The sequence below is a fragment of the Symphodus melops genome (genome assembly GCF_947650265.1).
Source record: "Symphodus melops genome assembly, chromosome: 5".
Lineage (NCBI taxonomy): Eukaryota > Metazoa > Chordata > Actinopteri > Labriformes > Labridae > Symphodus > Symphodus melops.
In genome coordinates this window covers 5,773,203-5,787,749 of record NC_136695.1, presented here as the reverse complement: position 1 = coordinate 5,787,749, position 14,547 = coordinate 5,773,203, and the positions used below count along the sequence as shown (strand labels likewise).

The window sequence follows — 14,547 nt, the reverse complement described above, 5'->3', positions numbered from 1 at the left end:
CATATATATATATATATATATATATATATATATATATATATATATATATATATATAAAACCCGATTTCTTTTTATAAGGCAACACAGATCAAACTGTGAACACCTTTTCACATCAGTTAAACGTTTTCTTATTAGTGGACGATAAAAAAAAGAAGTATATTTTATCTATCTATCTATCTATCTATCTATCTATCTATATGTATATATGTATATATGTATATATATGTTTGCCTGGCGGACATGCAGCATCTCTATAATTACAGTCATTATTCTAAAATAAACAACTCTTCTGACTTTACTCAAAAATAATAGAGGTTGTTGAGTTCAGATATGGTGTGGAGATGTTTCACCACCGAATTATCTCCCATGATTTCAAGTGGAATATCTAAAAGAGGCAGAGACCGTGGTAATAATGTGAAGTGAATGACAGCTGGGGCTGATTGACCTTAGAACTGGCAGCAGGTGCGCTTGATTGCAAACCGACACTCTGTGCAGATACAAGAGAGACCCTGGCTTTCGGGTTGATTGATTTTCCGGGAGCACCTGTCAGGACTGCTTGGCACTCTTTGTGGAGAGGGAGGGTGTCGTTCGTAGCTACTAGGGCTGCCGGCGACTTCGGTAAAGTTAGAAAGATATTCACAGATTCGGCTTTTCCGGATCAATAAATCACGAAGACAGACAGACAGCAAGGAAGAAGAGGACCGTGCGTTTTATCAAAGATAAACCAGGCTATCTAATATTCAATCGGTTTTCCATAGGAGGCCTGATACTTCCTTTAGGCAGTGAGGGCCAGGATTTAGTGAGGGCCGGGGCCGCCACTGCTCTTGCTGAGCCCAGCTGAAGCCAACCGGCTCTCGTCCATGGCATCCATCTCAGTTGTTTCCCCGGGGAGTTGGACGACGTCTCCAGCCAAGACTGAGATTTTCAGAAATCATCAGTAAAGTAGTAACCAACACTGAGTGTGTGCGTGCGGTTCGTTCTACTTTTCAAAGCACACGTTTTCCATTAAGGTCAAGGAAATGTACCGTGCTTAAAGTTGGCCTTCATTCAAGCTGACCAGTAACGTAATAATTGTGCTGCATGAACCTGTACTTTTCGTTCGGTGCGTGAAGCTGATATCAGCATAGACATACTGATATCAGAACACCAACTATAATGAATATCTAGCAACGTCTGTGATTTTTATTTTTTTTTATTTTAAGCCCACCTATCATAGTGTATCTTTACACGAATTCTACGTAGTCCCCTTGTGATTTTCATCCCCTGGTTTTCTAGATAGTTGTGTTAATGACACACATCACCAGCCAGAACAGTCTCCGTGTGTCATCAGTGAAGGACTCCGAAAATAAACCATACATAACAGATTTATAATTATGAACAACTTTAAAACCTACATCAGCCAGTTTTGATCTGACTTCCTTTGTTCTATAGCAGTGGATCAATAGATGTTCTAAAGTTTCATCCTCTGCACAGTTGATCATGGGACACTTTTTTGTTTTAACAAAACAACTCCACTGAACAACTGCTCTCACTGGAAGTCTGTTAACAGAGACTAGCCATGCAGTGTCCCGGAGGCGCTCAGACAGTAATTTAACCTGTACATTTTTAGATATCTGAACACACTCAGCAGGATTTACATGTTTATATTCGATTAATCCTCCATTTACAAAGTCATTTAAAATTTTATAGATTTCTTTACTGGCCGAAGTAGTCCAATTTATATTTAAAAAATCATATTTTGTTTTAAAATCACCAAATAAGTTATAGTAAGGGATATTTGTTCTTGCTCTAGCTTTTAATTTGTTCCATTTTGTTTTATCTCCACCCGTCCACGCAGCGTTCCTGTTCAACGCGCTGGACACATTTTTTATAAAGGGAATTTTCAACAACACATTGAGGTCGGGTGCAGCCAAACCTCCATTTTGTTTACTTTTGTGCATAAGAGATCTTTATGTAACTTCTCTATTAGTCCCCCAAATAAGTTTGACACAGATTTTATTTAACACAGTTGAGAGGAACAATAATTTGGACACGATGTAAGTTTTAACTATATTTACACGAACTTTATAACTAGTGTCTTTATTTTCCCATTTCAGAACCTCTTCCTTTATTTCACTCTCTTGTTTAGACCAATTTAAAAAGCAACTATTCTTACCACTAATCCAGATACCAAGCACTTGAAATAAAATGTTCTTACCTGAACATTAATATCAGTTTTATTCTGCTCTGAGCCTATCCACACAGCTTCAGTTTTATCCTGATTTAATATAGCACCTGAAGCGCGTTCATAAAGCCGCAATAGAGAGTTCAGAGCACCAATCTCTCTTTGATTTCTGATAATAACAGTGACATCATCGCCGTAAGCCAGAGAAGCCACCGTGAGAGTCTCCGATAAGAGCACCTGTCATGGTTTGGTTCTGTGTTCTATTTGTTTCCTAATGTTGATTGTTTCCCTTGTATGCTTTAATGTTTCATAGTCTTGTTTACTTTAGTCTTTAGTGTGTTTCCCTGTGTCCTCCTATGTTGCCTGTTAGTTTATTTCCTTTCTTGTTTTGGTTGTGTTGTCAGTGTTGAGTTTTACTTTGTACTTGTGTTCTTTGTTCCTTGTGTTTCCCTCCTGTCTGATTACCCTGATCGTCCTCACCTGTCTCGTTAGTCTCACCTGTGTCTGATTACCCCATGTCTATTTAGTCTTTGTGTTTTCTCTAGTCTCTAGTTGGTTCATTGTCTTTTGTCTTTCCCAGTCTGTTATGAATGTTTGTCGTTGCCTGTTGTTTGTGCCCTGACCAGCTTTTTTCTGGTCCAAACCCAAAATATAAAACTCGGTGTTTTGACAGTGCATTATCTCTCCAAGACAACAAAGGTCGTCCCACATCAGACGACCTTTAATGCATCTTTGTTCCTTCTCAATAATTATATTAAGGATATCATTGAGCCTGTTTATTATTTTTGCAAATATTTTGTAATACATTCATGATGGTAAGATGTCTGTAGTTGTCCAAATTATGTTCATCACCCTTTTTGTATAACATACAGTTAGAACATATAAAGTCACAATTATATTTTGGATAGCTAACTCATTAAAAACATATAGACTAGAAAGGCAAGATTTTCATCGAGCTGCTCCATGTCATCCACCTCTGTAGGGACTAATTCTTAACTTAGCCACTATACCGGCTGGTAGTGGGCAAGAAGTGTCTGACGTGTACTCAGTTTGATTTAAATAAATAAACAAAGTCATAAGTTGCAATAATTAACTCAAAACGGATATATTCCCTCTCCGTTCCAACAAGCATAAACGCACAAAATACAAACAAAACCCAGAGCACAGTCGAAACGATTTTGCTCCATCTACTACCGTCCGTACATAAAAAAATCACAGCAACCCAAACACAAGGCGGTCACAAGACCTACCTCTGGTGGCCTGGGGTAATCAATCATGGCTCTTTTTTTTTTTTGTATTCAACATTTTTATTAATTTTCAAACAGGTAATAACAAAGACAGAAAATGAAACAGCACATTAAACCAACAGGAAGAAAAGAAAAGAAAAACAAAATTAAAACAAAATAATCACAATGACTTTAATGATAGTAGTGCACACACTGTTTCTGTAGCTGCCATCAGAGTCAGTTTGGCCTGCACAGTTTAATTTCTTAATTTAGAGTCAAATATTACAATGACCTCCATTTAATAAAGGATTACTTTAGTTTATAATATTAAGTTAATTAAGAATAGTTTTCTGAAGGTTTCGATTATTCTGTCAGGTGGAACTATTGTTCTGTGTGCAGTTTGGGGTAGGACATTTTAGTGAGTGACGTTCCTCACCTCGCTATAGGAGGCAGAACACGTGAGCGATTCGTTGTAGGAGGATGTTCGAGTGGTTTTGAGCGTAGAGACTGACACCGAAGCAAGATTTCTTTTAACCCCCTTTGGTTAATGTGGCCAATGAGGTAAATCGTTTGTATATTTGTTGTTTATATATTATAACCTACTTATAGCTAATCGCTAATGCGTTTTGTTAAGCTAATTAGCTAACAGAATGACATCATGACAGTTTGTTTAACATGACAGTTGAAGTCAATGTTATCAACATTGTGTGAATATGTCAATTTGTGTTTATTATGTTTTGATGATTATTCTCTGTGAGAATGCTCTCTTATTTTATGTTTTTTGTATTTTGCTTTAGTTCTCACGGCATGATTGACGGCATGAAGATGCAAATAAATGCCTGTAGCACAAAGGACACCTTGGTTTCATGATTTCAACTGGAGGGGAGTTACAGTGAGAACTCAGCCGGCTCGACGTGAGGTGAAAAGAAGACATGCACCTGCCGTCGACGGAGTTGTAAGCAAGGTTCCAGTGTCATCGCACTCAAGCATCAAAGACTGTACATACATCGGCAACCTAGACGAGCAGCAAGCTGAGTTCAAGAGCATTACCTGGTTAATTCAACAACAAGTAATACATTTAAAACAAGTTAAATGTTAAGAAGTGAAATAGCCTTGTCAACTGCTTTGAAGGGACTCTTAAAGTGCTCAAGGTGTAAAGTGTTCTAGTGGTTATGTACATGTTTCTAAGTTCAAGCGGTAACTGTTGATTTCACCATCATTATTTATGAACGAGTTATTTGAAGTATAAGTCACATTTTAAAGGGATAATCACCGTATTTTACTTGATTAATATAATTTGTGTTGTGTTAAAGAGAAGTGCTCTGTAATTCATTGTAGGTGAAAGTAAGTTCATTTGCATTGATAAAAGGGTTGATTAGTAACATTTAAGCTAAGCTAGTTAGTTAACTGATTGTACTAACATTTAAGTTTCAAGCAACTGCACAGAGTATTTAAGCTAAAGTCACACAATATCAAAATGATTGAAAGTGAAGCTAGTAACCTGGACATAGGTACTAACAGTGAGGCTGTAGAGTCACAAGGGCAGTCTAAAAACCTCGATAAAGAACCTTTAGACACAAACCCACCAGAAGAGGCTGAGGTAGGCGTAAGCACAAATGCTGCCCCTGAAGAAGAATTGAGAAGAAGCCAGAGAAGCCGAAAGCTCACTGAGAAGGGTCAAGAACTACAAGAGAGCAAATCTAAAAGGCTTCAGCGCCGCTTCAGAACTAGTTATGACAAATGGAAGGAGCTGGCTAAGGGTGCCAAGGAAACACTAGATGGACCTCTCTCCAATGAGATCATAAATGACCTTATTACTAAGATCCAAAGTTCATCAAAAGATGTAAAACAAGTTTACGAAGACTTATGTCAATGCATTACCCCTGATGGAGAAACCCGCCGCCGAGTAGACACTTGCGATGCTGTCTCAAGACAAATCTTGGATTCTGCATGGAGTTGTCAAGAAGGAAAAGACAATGTTAAAGAAGCTTGTAAGGAACAAGCACGCTGGACTGAGACAGGCTTTGTGTTCTCGTCTGCAACATCAAGTTATAGTTCACGCACTTCAAAGTCAGCAAACACTTCAAGTGTAAGATCAAGACGTTCAAGCCTATCCTCTACAAAGAAACAAGAAGCCGTAGCAGAGCTAGCTGCAACTCAAGCCACTTTGAAATGGATCGTGAAAATCAAGAGCTTGAAAACCTTGAAGCTGAAAATAGACAACGGCTTGCGTTTCAAGAAGCAGAAAATGCTGTACGACAAAGGGAATTAGAAGAAAAGCGCAGACAGATCGAGCGCTTAGAAACGGTTAAGAAGATGAATGCTGCTATGGCACGACTTCAAGTCTACGAACAACAAGCAAGCTCAGATAAAGAAATATCTGATTTGCTCCATAATTACAAGCCAAGGCAAGATAAAGTTGCACGTAACCCAAAGAGATTTCCAGTTCATCACATGGCAGCACCATTAAGTGACACACATGTACAACCTGCTATGTTGACACAAGCTGACCCAAGTGGGCAATATGCTACTAACACTCATCAAGATGATAACAGTACAGACCTTGCCAAAGCAATAGCAGATTCCATCAATGCAAGTCGTCTCCCAGTACCAGAGCCGTCGGTCTTCATGGCCAAAGATAGGACCTAAGGATAGTGTTGAACTAAGGGAGTTCTCAGACTTCCTTCAAGGCTGTCAAGCAGCAATGCCTCAGATTAAGAGTCTTGAAGTCTTGAATGACTGTGGCGAAAACCAAAGAATTCTCTCCAAGCTTCCTGATTGGTTGACAGCCAGATGGAACAGAAAGGTCATCGAGGTTGAAGAAACAACTCAGACATTTCCTAGCTTCAGTCAGTTTGTTGAGTTTGTCACAAGGGAAGCCAAGATAGCATGTAATCCGGTGACTTCTCTTCATGCTCTGAAGTCAACTGATGTTGAAAGGATGAAGACACCAAAGACTCGGAGTATTGGTGTTAAGGTGCTGGCAAGCAGCTCACAAGAAAACACAAACACTAAAGAGTGTGTCTTTTGTGAGAAGTCAAATCATGAAATTCACACATGTCGAAAGTTCATGGACATGTCGATTGCAGAAAGAGTCAAGTTTGTGCAAACAAAGAAATTGTGCTTTGGTTGTTTGAAACCCGGACACTTTTCAGCAAAATGTGAAAGCAGAAGTGTCTGTGTCACATGTAAAAGGAAGCACCCAACGTGTTTACACGAAGATCGTGTAAAGGATGAAGAAGGCAAGGATGAACGTAAGGAGAGTGGGAAGCATGCAAAGGTGAAAGAAAGGGCAGAGTCTGAACAGACCATTGAAATCTCAAATGAAGCTACATCCAATCGAGTGGTGCAAGACATGAATAGCACTTACACATCCACAGTTATGCCAGTATGGTTGTCCACAACAAGACAACCAGAGAATGAAGTTCTTGTCTATGCACTGCTGGACAATCAAAGCGACACCACTTTCATCTTGCAAGAAAAGGCGGAAACTCTGGACACACAGAAGGAGCCTGTGCACTTAAAACTCTCCACATTGTCCTCCAGAAGTACAGTTGTACCAAGTCAGAAGTTAACTGGTCTGCAGGTGAGGGGCTTTTATTCATCAAAGAAAATTGCTCTCCCAGTAACCTATTCAAGAGAGTATATCCCTGCCAATCTTAGTCATATTCCTACACCCAAAACAGCAAGGGCATGGCCTCATCTAGAGCACCTAGCCGAAGAGATTGCTCCTTTAATTGAATGTGACATTGGATTACTCATAGGTTATAATTGTTCCCAAGCCTTGCTACCCAGAGAAGTTGTGTCAGGACAGGACAATGAGCCCTTTGCTCAAAAAACCGATCTTGGCTGGAGTATAGTCGGTTGTGCCAATCCATGTCTTGACTATGGTGATGCAATTGGAAGCAGCCACACAATTGTTGTGAGACAAGTGACACCAAAACTGGAATCACCTGAGACTCTTACAAGTGAAGTTCGATACATATGTCGGACAGAAGTCAAGGAATTAATCACTCCAACAGATGTTATAAAGATGCTAGAATCAGACTTCAATGAAAGGGCTGCTGAAGACGCTCACTTCTCTCAAGAGGATCTTCACTTCATCTCAATAATGGAGGAAGAAATCAAGATCAAAGCAGACGGTCACTGCGAAATGCCCTTGCCATTTAAGGAAGGCAGACCAAGTCTACCCAATAATCAAAGATGTGTAGATCACCGTCTCAAGTGTCTGAGAAGGAGATTTGAGAAAGACAAGCAATACCATAAGGATTACACAAGCTTCATGAGAGAAACGATAGTTCGTGGTGACTCAGAGAAAGTCCCAGAAAAGGATATCAACAAGAGCCCTGCCTGGTACATCCCTCATCTCGGGGTGTACCATCCACAGAAGCCAGGGAAGATTCCAAGTGGAGATATCAAGGTGGGAGACATTTCAGTTGATGACCCAGAAGTTCGTACGGTCTTTGTACATGCGACCTTAATGACAGAAGATTCACTGCTCAATCGTTTCATGAAGTTTTCTAGTTGGACAGGGTTAGTAAAAGCCATCGCTAGACTCAAAAGAAGAGTTAGAGAACTAAAGGGTTTGACTTCAAGAACCAATGAAGCTGCAAGTCTTGAGGAAAGAAAGAGTGCAGAACTGACAATCATAGGCATTGTTCAAAGGGCTACCTTCTCTGAGGAAATCCAAAGTCTTCAATGCAAGAAGGAAATAAGCAAGGGAAAGACCAACAGGCTTTACAAGCTGAATCCTTTCTTGGACGAGCAAGGTATCTTGAGGGTAGGAGGTAGACTTCAACATGCTGCTTTGCATCCGTACATCAAGCATCCAACAGTTTTGCCAAAGACTAATCACATACTGACGATGAAGTCTTCAATAATCTTACCACCACCTGGAGAGTTTGTGAAGGAAGACTTATATCTTCGCAAAAGATGGCGTAAAGTGCAACATTTGGCCAACGAATTCTGGTCCAGATGGAAAAAGGAGTACATGTTAGATTTACAACAGAGACAACTATTGTTCTGTGTGCAGTTTGGGGTAGGACATTTTAGTGAGTGACGTTCCTCACCTCGCTACGGGAGGCAGAACACGTGAGCGATTCGTTGTAGGAGGATGTTCGAGTGGTTTTGAGCGTAGAGACTGACACCGAAGCAAGATTTCTTTTAACCCCCTTTGGTTAATGTGGCCAATGAGGTAAATCGTTTGTATATTTGTTGTTTATATATTATAACCTACTTATAGCTAATCGCTAATGCGTTTTGTTCAGCTAATTAGCTAACAGAATGACATCATGACAGTTTGTTTAACATGACAGTTGAAGTCAATGTTATCAACATTGTGTGAATATGTCAATTTGTGTTTATTATGTTTTGATGATTATTCTCTGTGAGAATGCTCTCTTATTTTATGTTTTTTGTATTTTGCTTTAGTTCTCACGGCATGAAGATGCAAATAAATGCCTGTAGCACAAAGGACACCTTGGTTTCATGATTTCAACTGGAGGGGAGTTACAGTTTCCCCAAGGTGAATAGATCTGAACAATGCTAAAATAAATCAAATGACCAAGCTGACCTCTTAAGTTACAGGGACTGATAGCCAAGCCATGAAAAGGCCCCACATAAACATGTATTGATCTAGTTTGTCCAACAGAGAATATGTTACTCTCTCATAAGCAGCTAATTGAGCCACAGTTGTGGTCCATTCTTCATAAGGAGGTGGGTGTTTCCTCCTCCAGTGCCTCAGAAGTATTCGTTAAGCTGTCGTGAGGGCCAAAATAATCCATCGTTTTTCGAAGGAGGACAAGTCACAGTCTTTAAGTTCTGTTGTTGAGCCCAGAATAGCCAGTTTAGCAGAGACTTGGAAGTTCTTTCCCAGTTCGTACATAACCTGTTGGATGTTATTCCACCAGTCTTTAATAGCAGAACATGTCCAAAGTATATATGAAAGATAGACGCACCAGTCTCCCCACATCTCCAGCAAGAGTCTGTAGATATTAGTTTCCACTTGTGTAATTGCTGAGGCGTCCGGTGCCACCGATGAACTATCTTCAATTGAATGAATGTGTTGCCCACTTCTTTAAACATTGTATTTATATTTTTTAAACATAAATCCCAATCGTCTGGTGATATGTCCACCACCATGTCCTCTGCCCATTGCTTTTTAACTTTAACCAAAGGATCACACAATTGATTGTGTAGTAAATAATAAGTCTTTGAAGCAGCGCCTCTGTACGAGGAGGATTTAGTAAACAGTACCTCGATTGGGCTGCCCGTGGGGCATATAATGGGGCTTCCTAGCCATTTTGACAATGTATTTTTCATTTGAACACATCTCCAGAATTGGTTACGTGATAAATTATACTTATCAACAATTTGGTTGAAACTTAGGAAAGCTTTAGTACCACCGTCAAACAAATCTGAAATATACAAAATCCCAGCCCTCTTCCACAGTTTTGTCTCCAACAAGGATTTTAATGTTGTTCCATAAAGGTGCCAGAGAGGATCTAAAGTAATCCCAGCAACTAGCTCTATGTAATTTATTCCATATTAATCTAGCATTGGAGATGCTCTTTTTGTTGCAGGGATTTTGGACCAAAGAGACCTGACCATGGTGTTAAGCCACCACAAAATTCAGTCTCCAGCTGTAACCAGCAGGGGTTGTCCTTCACTTTATGAGCTGCCAACCAGGTTTTCATGTATTTTACATTGATGGCCCAATAATGCCACTTAAAATTAGGGAGAGAAAATCCCCCCTTCCTTGTGTGAGACTGTAGCTTCTTTATTCCTAACCGATGATGCAAAAATCCAGAGTGAGGTTGTCAAAGTCCTTAAAATAGGAATCTGGAATATGTAAAGGGAGATGTGATAAGATATAATAAATCACAGGTGCAGTCATCATTATAATTGAGTATATTTTGCCCTACAATGAAAGATTAATTTTCTCCCACCTACTGAAATCGACTTTCATTTTCTGGAGCAGTGGTCGGATATTTTTAGGGACCATGTCCTTGTAGTCAGGTGTTATCAGGATGCCTAGGTACTTAATACCACTCCTAGACCAACGAAATTTCCACTGGCTAAAGAGAGTAGCTGGACAGTAGCCTGACATTGGCATAGCCTCAAACTTATCCCAGTTAATACGATAACCAGACAATACTGTAAACTCTTCAATACAGCTTAATATAATGGGTATTGATGTTTCTGGAGGAGTTATTAATAACATATCGTCTGCGTACATCAAAAGCTTGTGTTGAGTATCGCCTACAGTGATTCCCTGAAAATGTGTATTATGCCGTAACTTTTGTGCTAAAGGTTCGAGAGCAAGCACGAAAAGTCCTGGGCTTAAAGGGCAGCCTTGTCTTGTGGACCGGTGCAGCTGGAACAAATCCGAAACAAGTCCATTTGTTAGCACACAAGCAAAGGGTGTTTCATACAAAGTCTTTATCCAGGTAATAAAATTCTTCCCAAAGCCGAATTTTTCAAGTATTTCAAAAAGATAGCTCCATTCTACGCAGTCAAAGGCTTTTGCAGCATCTAACAATAAGGCAATTGTTGGATTAATGGAATCATGTGTACTGTAGGTTAACAAGGCGTCTAATATCAGAACTATAACGATTAGGTATAAATCCTGTTTGATCCATATGAATTATACTTCCAATGACTTTTGACAAACGATGTGCTAGGACCTTCGCTAAGATCTTCTGGTCACAGTTAAGGAGAGAGATAGGCCGATAACTACCTGGGTCCAAGGCATCTTTCCCCTTTTTGTGAATAAAGGATATAACTGCAGCATGCATGGACTGCATGGCTCTTACAACCTCTTTTAATTCCACTGGGAGACTTGGTTTGTCTAACAGTTGAGCATAGTATCTTTTTGAAAAGATTTGTGGCCTCACACCTCCATGAATGAGACTCACAGCCAATGCTCCCAGGAGTCTACAAGTTCCTTTTGTTAGCCCTGTATAAGTTTGCATGGCAAAGAATAGTTTTTACATTTTTATTTTTGATTATCTCTTGAATGACCCGACGTTCTACACTATAGATTCACTTACCCATGGAATCCAGCACAAGGTTCTAAAAATGCTGGGGTCCAACAAATTATTCAGAAATAATTATCGACTCAATGAGGAGCTGAGAAAATTCCAGTGTAGGGCCACCATTATCGATGGAGCCCACCCCCTCTCCACACAAAACCACAAACGCAACATAGAGGCGCCTGCATAGATCAAAGCCCTGTCTTTTCAAGGTCCTTATGGCACTCTCTAAAACGTTTGTTTGGTCCACATTTATCTGATTTAATCTTTATATTTGCATATTTTTGTCCAAACACATTCTCTATCTTATTGTGACAAACATTGTTCTAGCAGAGTAACCAATGCTTTTACACAACCATACATTTAAATTTATAATTGACATTGCTGACATTCTTAATTAGAATAGCATATTGTCATGTTTCTATAATGAGCAACCATTAAGATTAATTACTACACATATAGCATAAAAACCTCATTTGAACAAAGGCAGTGGAAGAAGTGGAGGCAGAGAAGACAGGGGGAAAACAAATTTGAATATAATATCGAGGTCTTGTTTCCTGTTTTAAGTGCTCTTAAATTTGTAGATCATGGTATGAGGAATTCTGGAGATATACCTGAAATTGAGTTTTAGTACTAGGCCTGCCCTGCACAATGACAAAAGGTATGTACAAATGCTGAGAAAAGGGTTCTATTTTCCATATAATAAAATGACAACGAAATTGTGAGGAGATGTGTTATGTGCTTCTGTCATTTCTTTCGAGGCACTACTTGACCGCCATACTCTTGTCAACAATTGATCTGCTGCACCTGGCTGCTGACTACAAAAACTCCCCTCTCGCTCAATCTGCAGCCAGGACCAGAAGCATGGCCTCAGCCACCCTTTTGTCCCTTCCTCTAAGTTTAAGTTAATATTTTAGACTGAAAGATTATTTATTGCTTATAGTTTGTGTTACGGGCCCCGGCTGGCACGGTGACCGCGTTAACAAAGAGAATGTCTGCAAAATACTGTAAAGTTCATCGTGGCTGATCGTGTGGAGGGGTTCTCTGGGAGGCTGATTAGGTGAGGCTAAGTTGAGGGCTGCTACCCAAGGCACATCTCCCTGCTTGGCTCTCCTGCTCCCTTCCCAGACTGTACCAACCGCTTCCTCTGAGAGTTCCTCAGAGTACTCCTTCATGAAGGCATTGATGTCAAGGGGACAACGAGACAGTACATCCGCATCAATGTTGACTTTTCCTGGACGGTACTTTATGTCAAAGTGGAAATCTGCTAGTTGCCCCACCCAACGATGTCCGACTGCGTTTAGTTTCGCTGTGCTCAGGACATACGTTAGGGGGTTATTGTCTGTAAAAATGGTGGGGCATAGTAGAGGTAGTCCTTAAACTTGTCGCAAACTGCCCACTTGAGGGCTAGAAACTCAAGTTTGTCGCTGTGCAAGTGGTAGTTTTGTTCGGCTGGAGTTAGCGTGCGGGACCCGTACCCGATAACTCGCATTTTGTCATCCTGCTTTTGATAAAGGACTGCTCCGAGGCCTTTCTGGGACGCGTCTGTGTGGAGTATGAATGGGCGGGTGAAGTCTGGGTACGCTCACACTGGTGGTTGTGCAGACAGCACTCTACCGGAACAGGAACAGGAAGCAGACGGCGCTCTGCCGGAACAGGAACAGGAAGCAGACGGCGCTCTGCCGGACCGGGAACAGGAAGCAGACGGCGCTCTGCCGGAACAGGGACAGGAAGCAGACGGCGCTCTGCCGGAACGGGGACAGGAAGCAGACGGCGCTCTGCTGGAACAGGGACAGGAAGCAGACGGCGCTCTGCCGGAACGGGTACAGGAAGCAGAGGCTCTGAGGCACCATGAGGCTGAAGCCTGGACTGAGGCCTGAGTTGTGGTCTGGGTTGAACATTTGGAGACGCTGAAGTAGGTACTGGAGGTGGAGCATGAGCCGGAGCTGCTGCAGGCGCTATGTGCGTGGAGAGATGAGTGGAAAACTGCTCAAGATGGCTGCCGAGCTGGACCACACTTGTGGAAAGAGTTCGGAGTGCAGCCATAATTTCTCCCAAAGCAGTCTCATGCTGCCCCACTAAAACTCCTTGGGAGGATAAAGCCTGCTTAAGTCTCTCAGTCTCTGCGGGGTCCATTTTGGCCAGATAATTCTGTTATGTTTTAGTTTGGCGGACCCCAAATTGCAGAGACATAAAGAACCAAAATAGTTTTAACAAAAAGATATTTAATGTTCCAAAAAAAAAAAAAAAAGAGCATGCAGTGAGGGCAGGAGGCTGGCTGGCTTGAAGATCCAGGAGGCACACCAGCGAGAACTAGAAATAAGAAAAACAAGATCAGTCCAACAATTCACAAAGCGAAGGCACAAAAACCAGCTAGAGACTACAAACAATTTGCTGTACGCAAACATGCCACTACCGAACGAGACGGAATTATCTGGCCCAGGAGTAGGGTGACAGCCAGGCTTATATGGAGGGGTTGATTTGATAGATGTCAGGTGTGCCTCGTCTGCTGCCTGGAGGAGCCAGCCACACCCCCTGCCACTCACATACCTGCAGAGGAAGAAAGACCAGAAGAGGGAGGGGGAGAAAAGACAACACAAACTCACACAGAAACAACAAAACAGAACTGAAACCTCACAGTTACTGTGACTGGCATGGTTTGAGTTTTGGGCAGCTCTGCCGTGTCTGGCTCTATCACTTTAGCAACATGCTGGATGGTGCCTAGGGTTGTTCTTTTTGGCAGGATTACTTCATGTTTTGAGTGGTTGGAAATGGGGATCTTCACAAAAGGTCTCTGAGTATTATTGATCTCTAAGAGTCCTTCTCTAACACTCAGGTGTCTTAAAGCAACATTGTCTTCTGCAGGTTCATAAAGTACAAGGGGATCAGCAATATCAAAGTTCTGGGGTACCCTGCACCAAACTTGTACTGCTTTACCGGCTGGAATATTTACATTGTCCTTGCCAACTCTTACTGTGGCTGGGTCACAGTCATAGCTTTGTGGCACTTGGATAAAGTTAACCATGGCTACGACTTGCTCCTCATCCATACCAAAAGCTCTGCATAGGAGGCTAAACAATGTGGCATTAGCAGTGTTGGGGATTTTCAGGAGCGAATATCTGAC

The 14,547-nt window shown here is 41.2% G+C and overlaps 1 long non-coding RNA gene across 1 annotated transcript; it reads left to right on the top strand.

The window, feature by feature from the left end:
- The first annotated feature begins 3,677 nt into the window (after positions 1 to 3,677).
- On the top strand, positions 3,678 to 4,244 carry LOC306824284. The gene is made up of 2 exons (XR_013779123.1): positions 3,678 to 3,951; positions 4,188 to 4,244. It is a non-coding gene; the product is annotated as an uncharacterized lncRNA (long non-coding RNA).
- Positions 4,245 to 14,547: the final 10,303 nt, after the last annotated feature.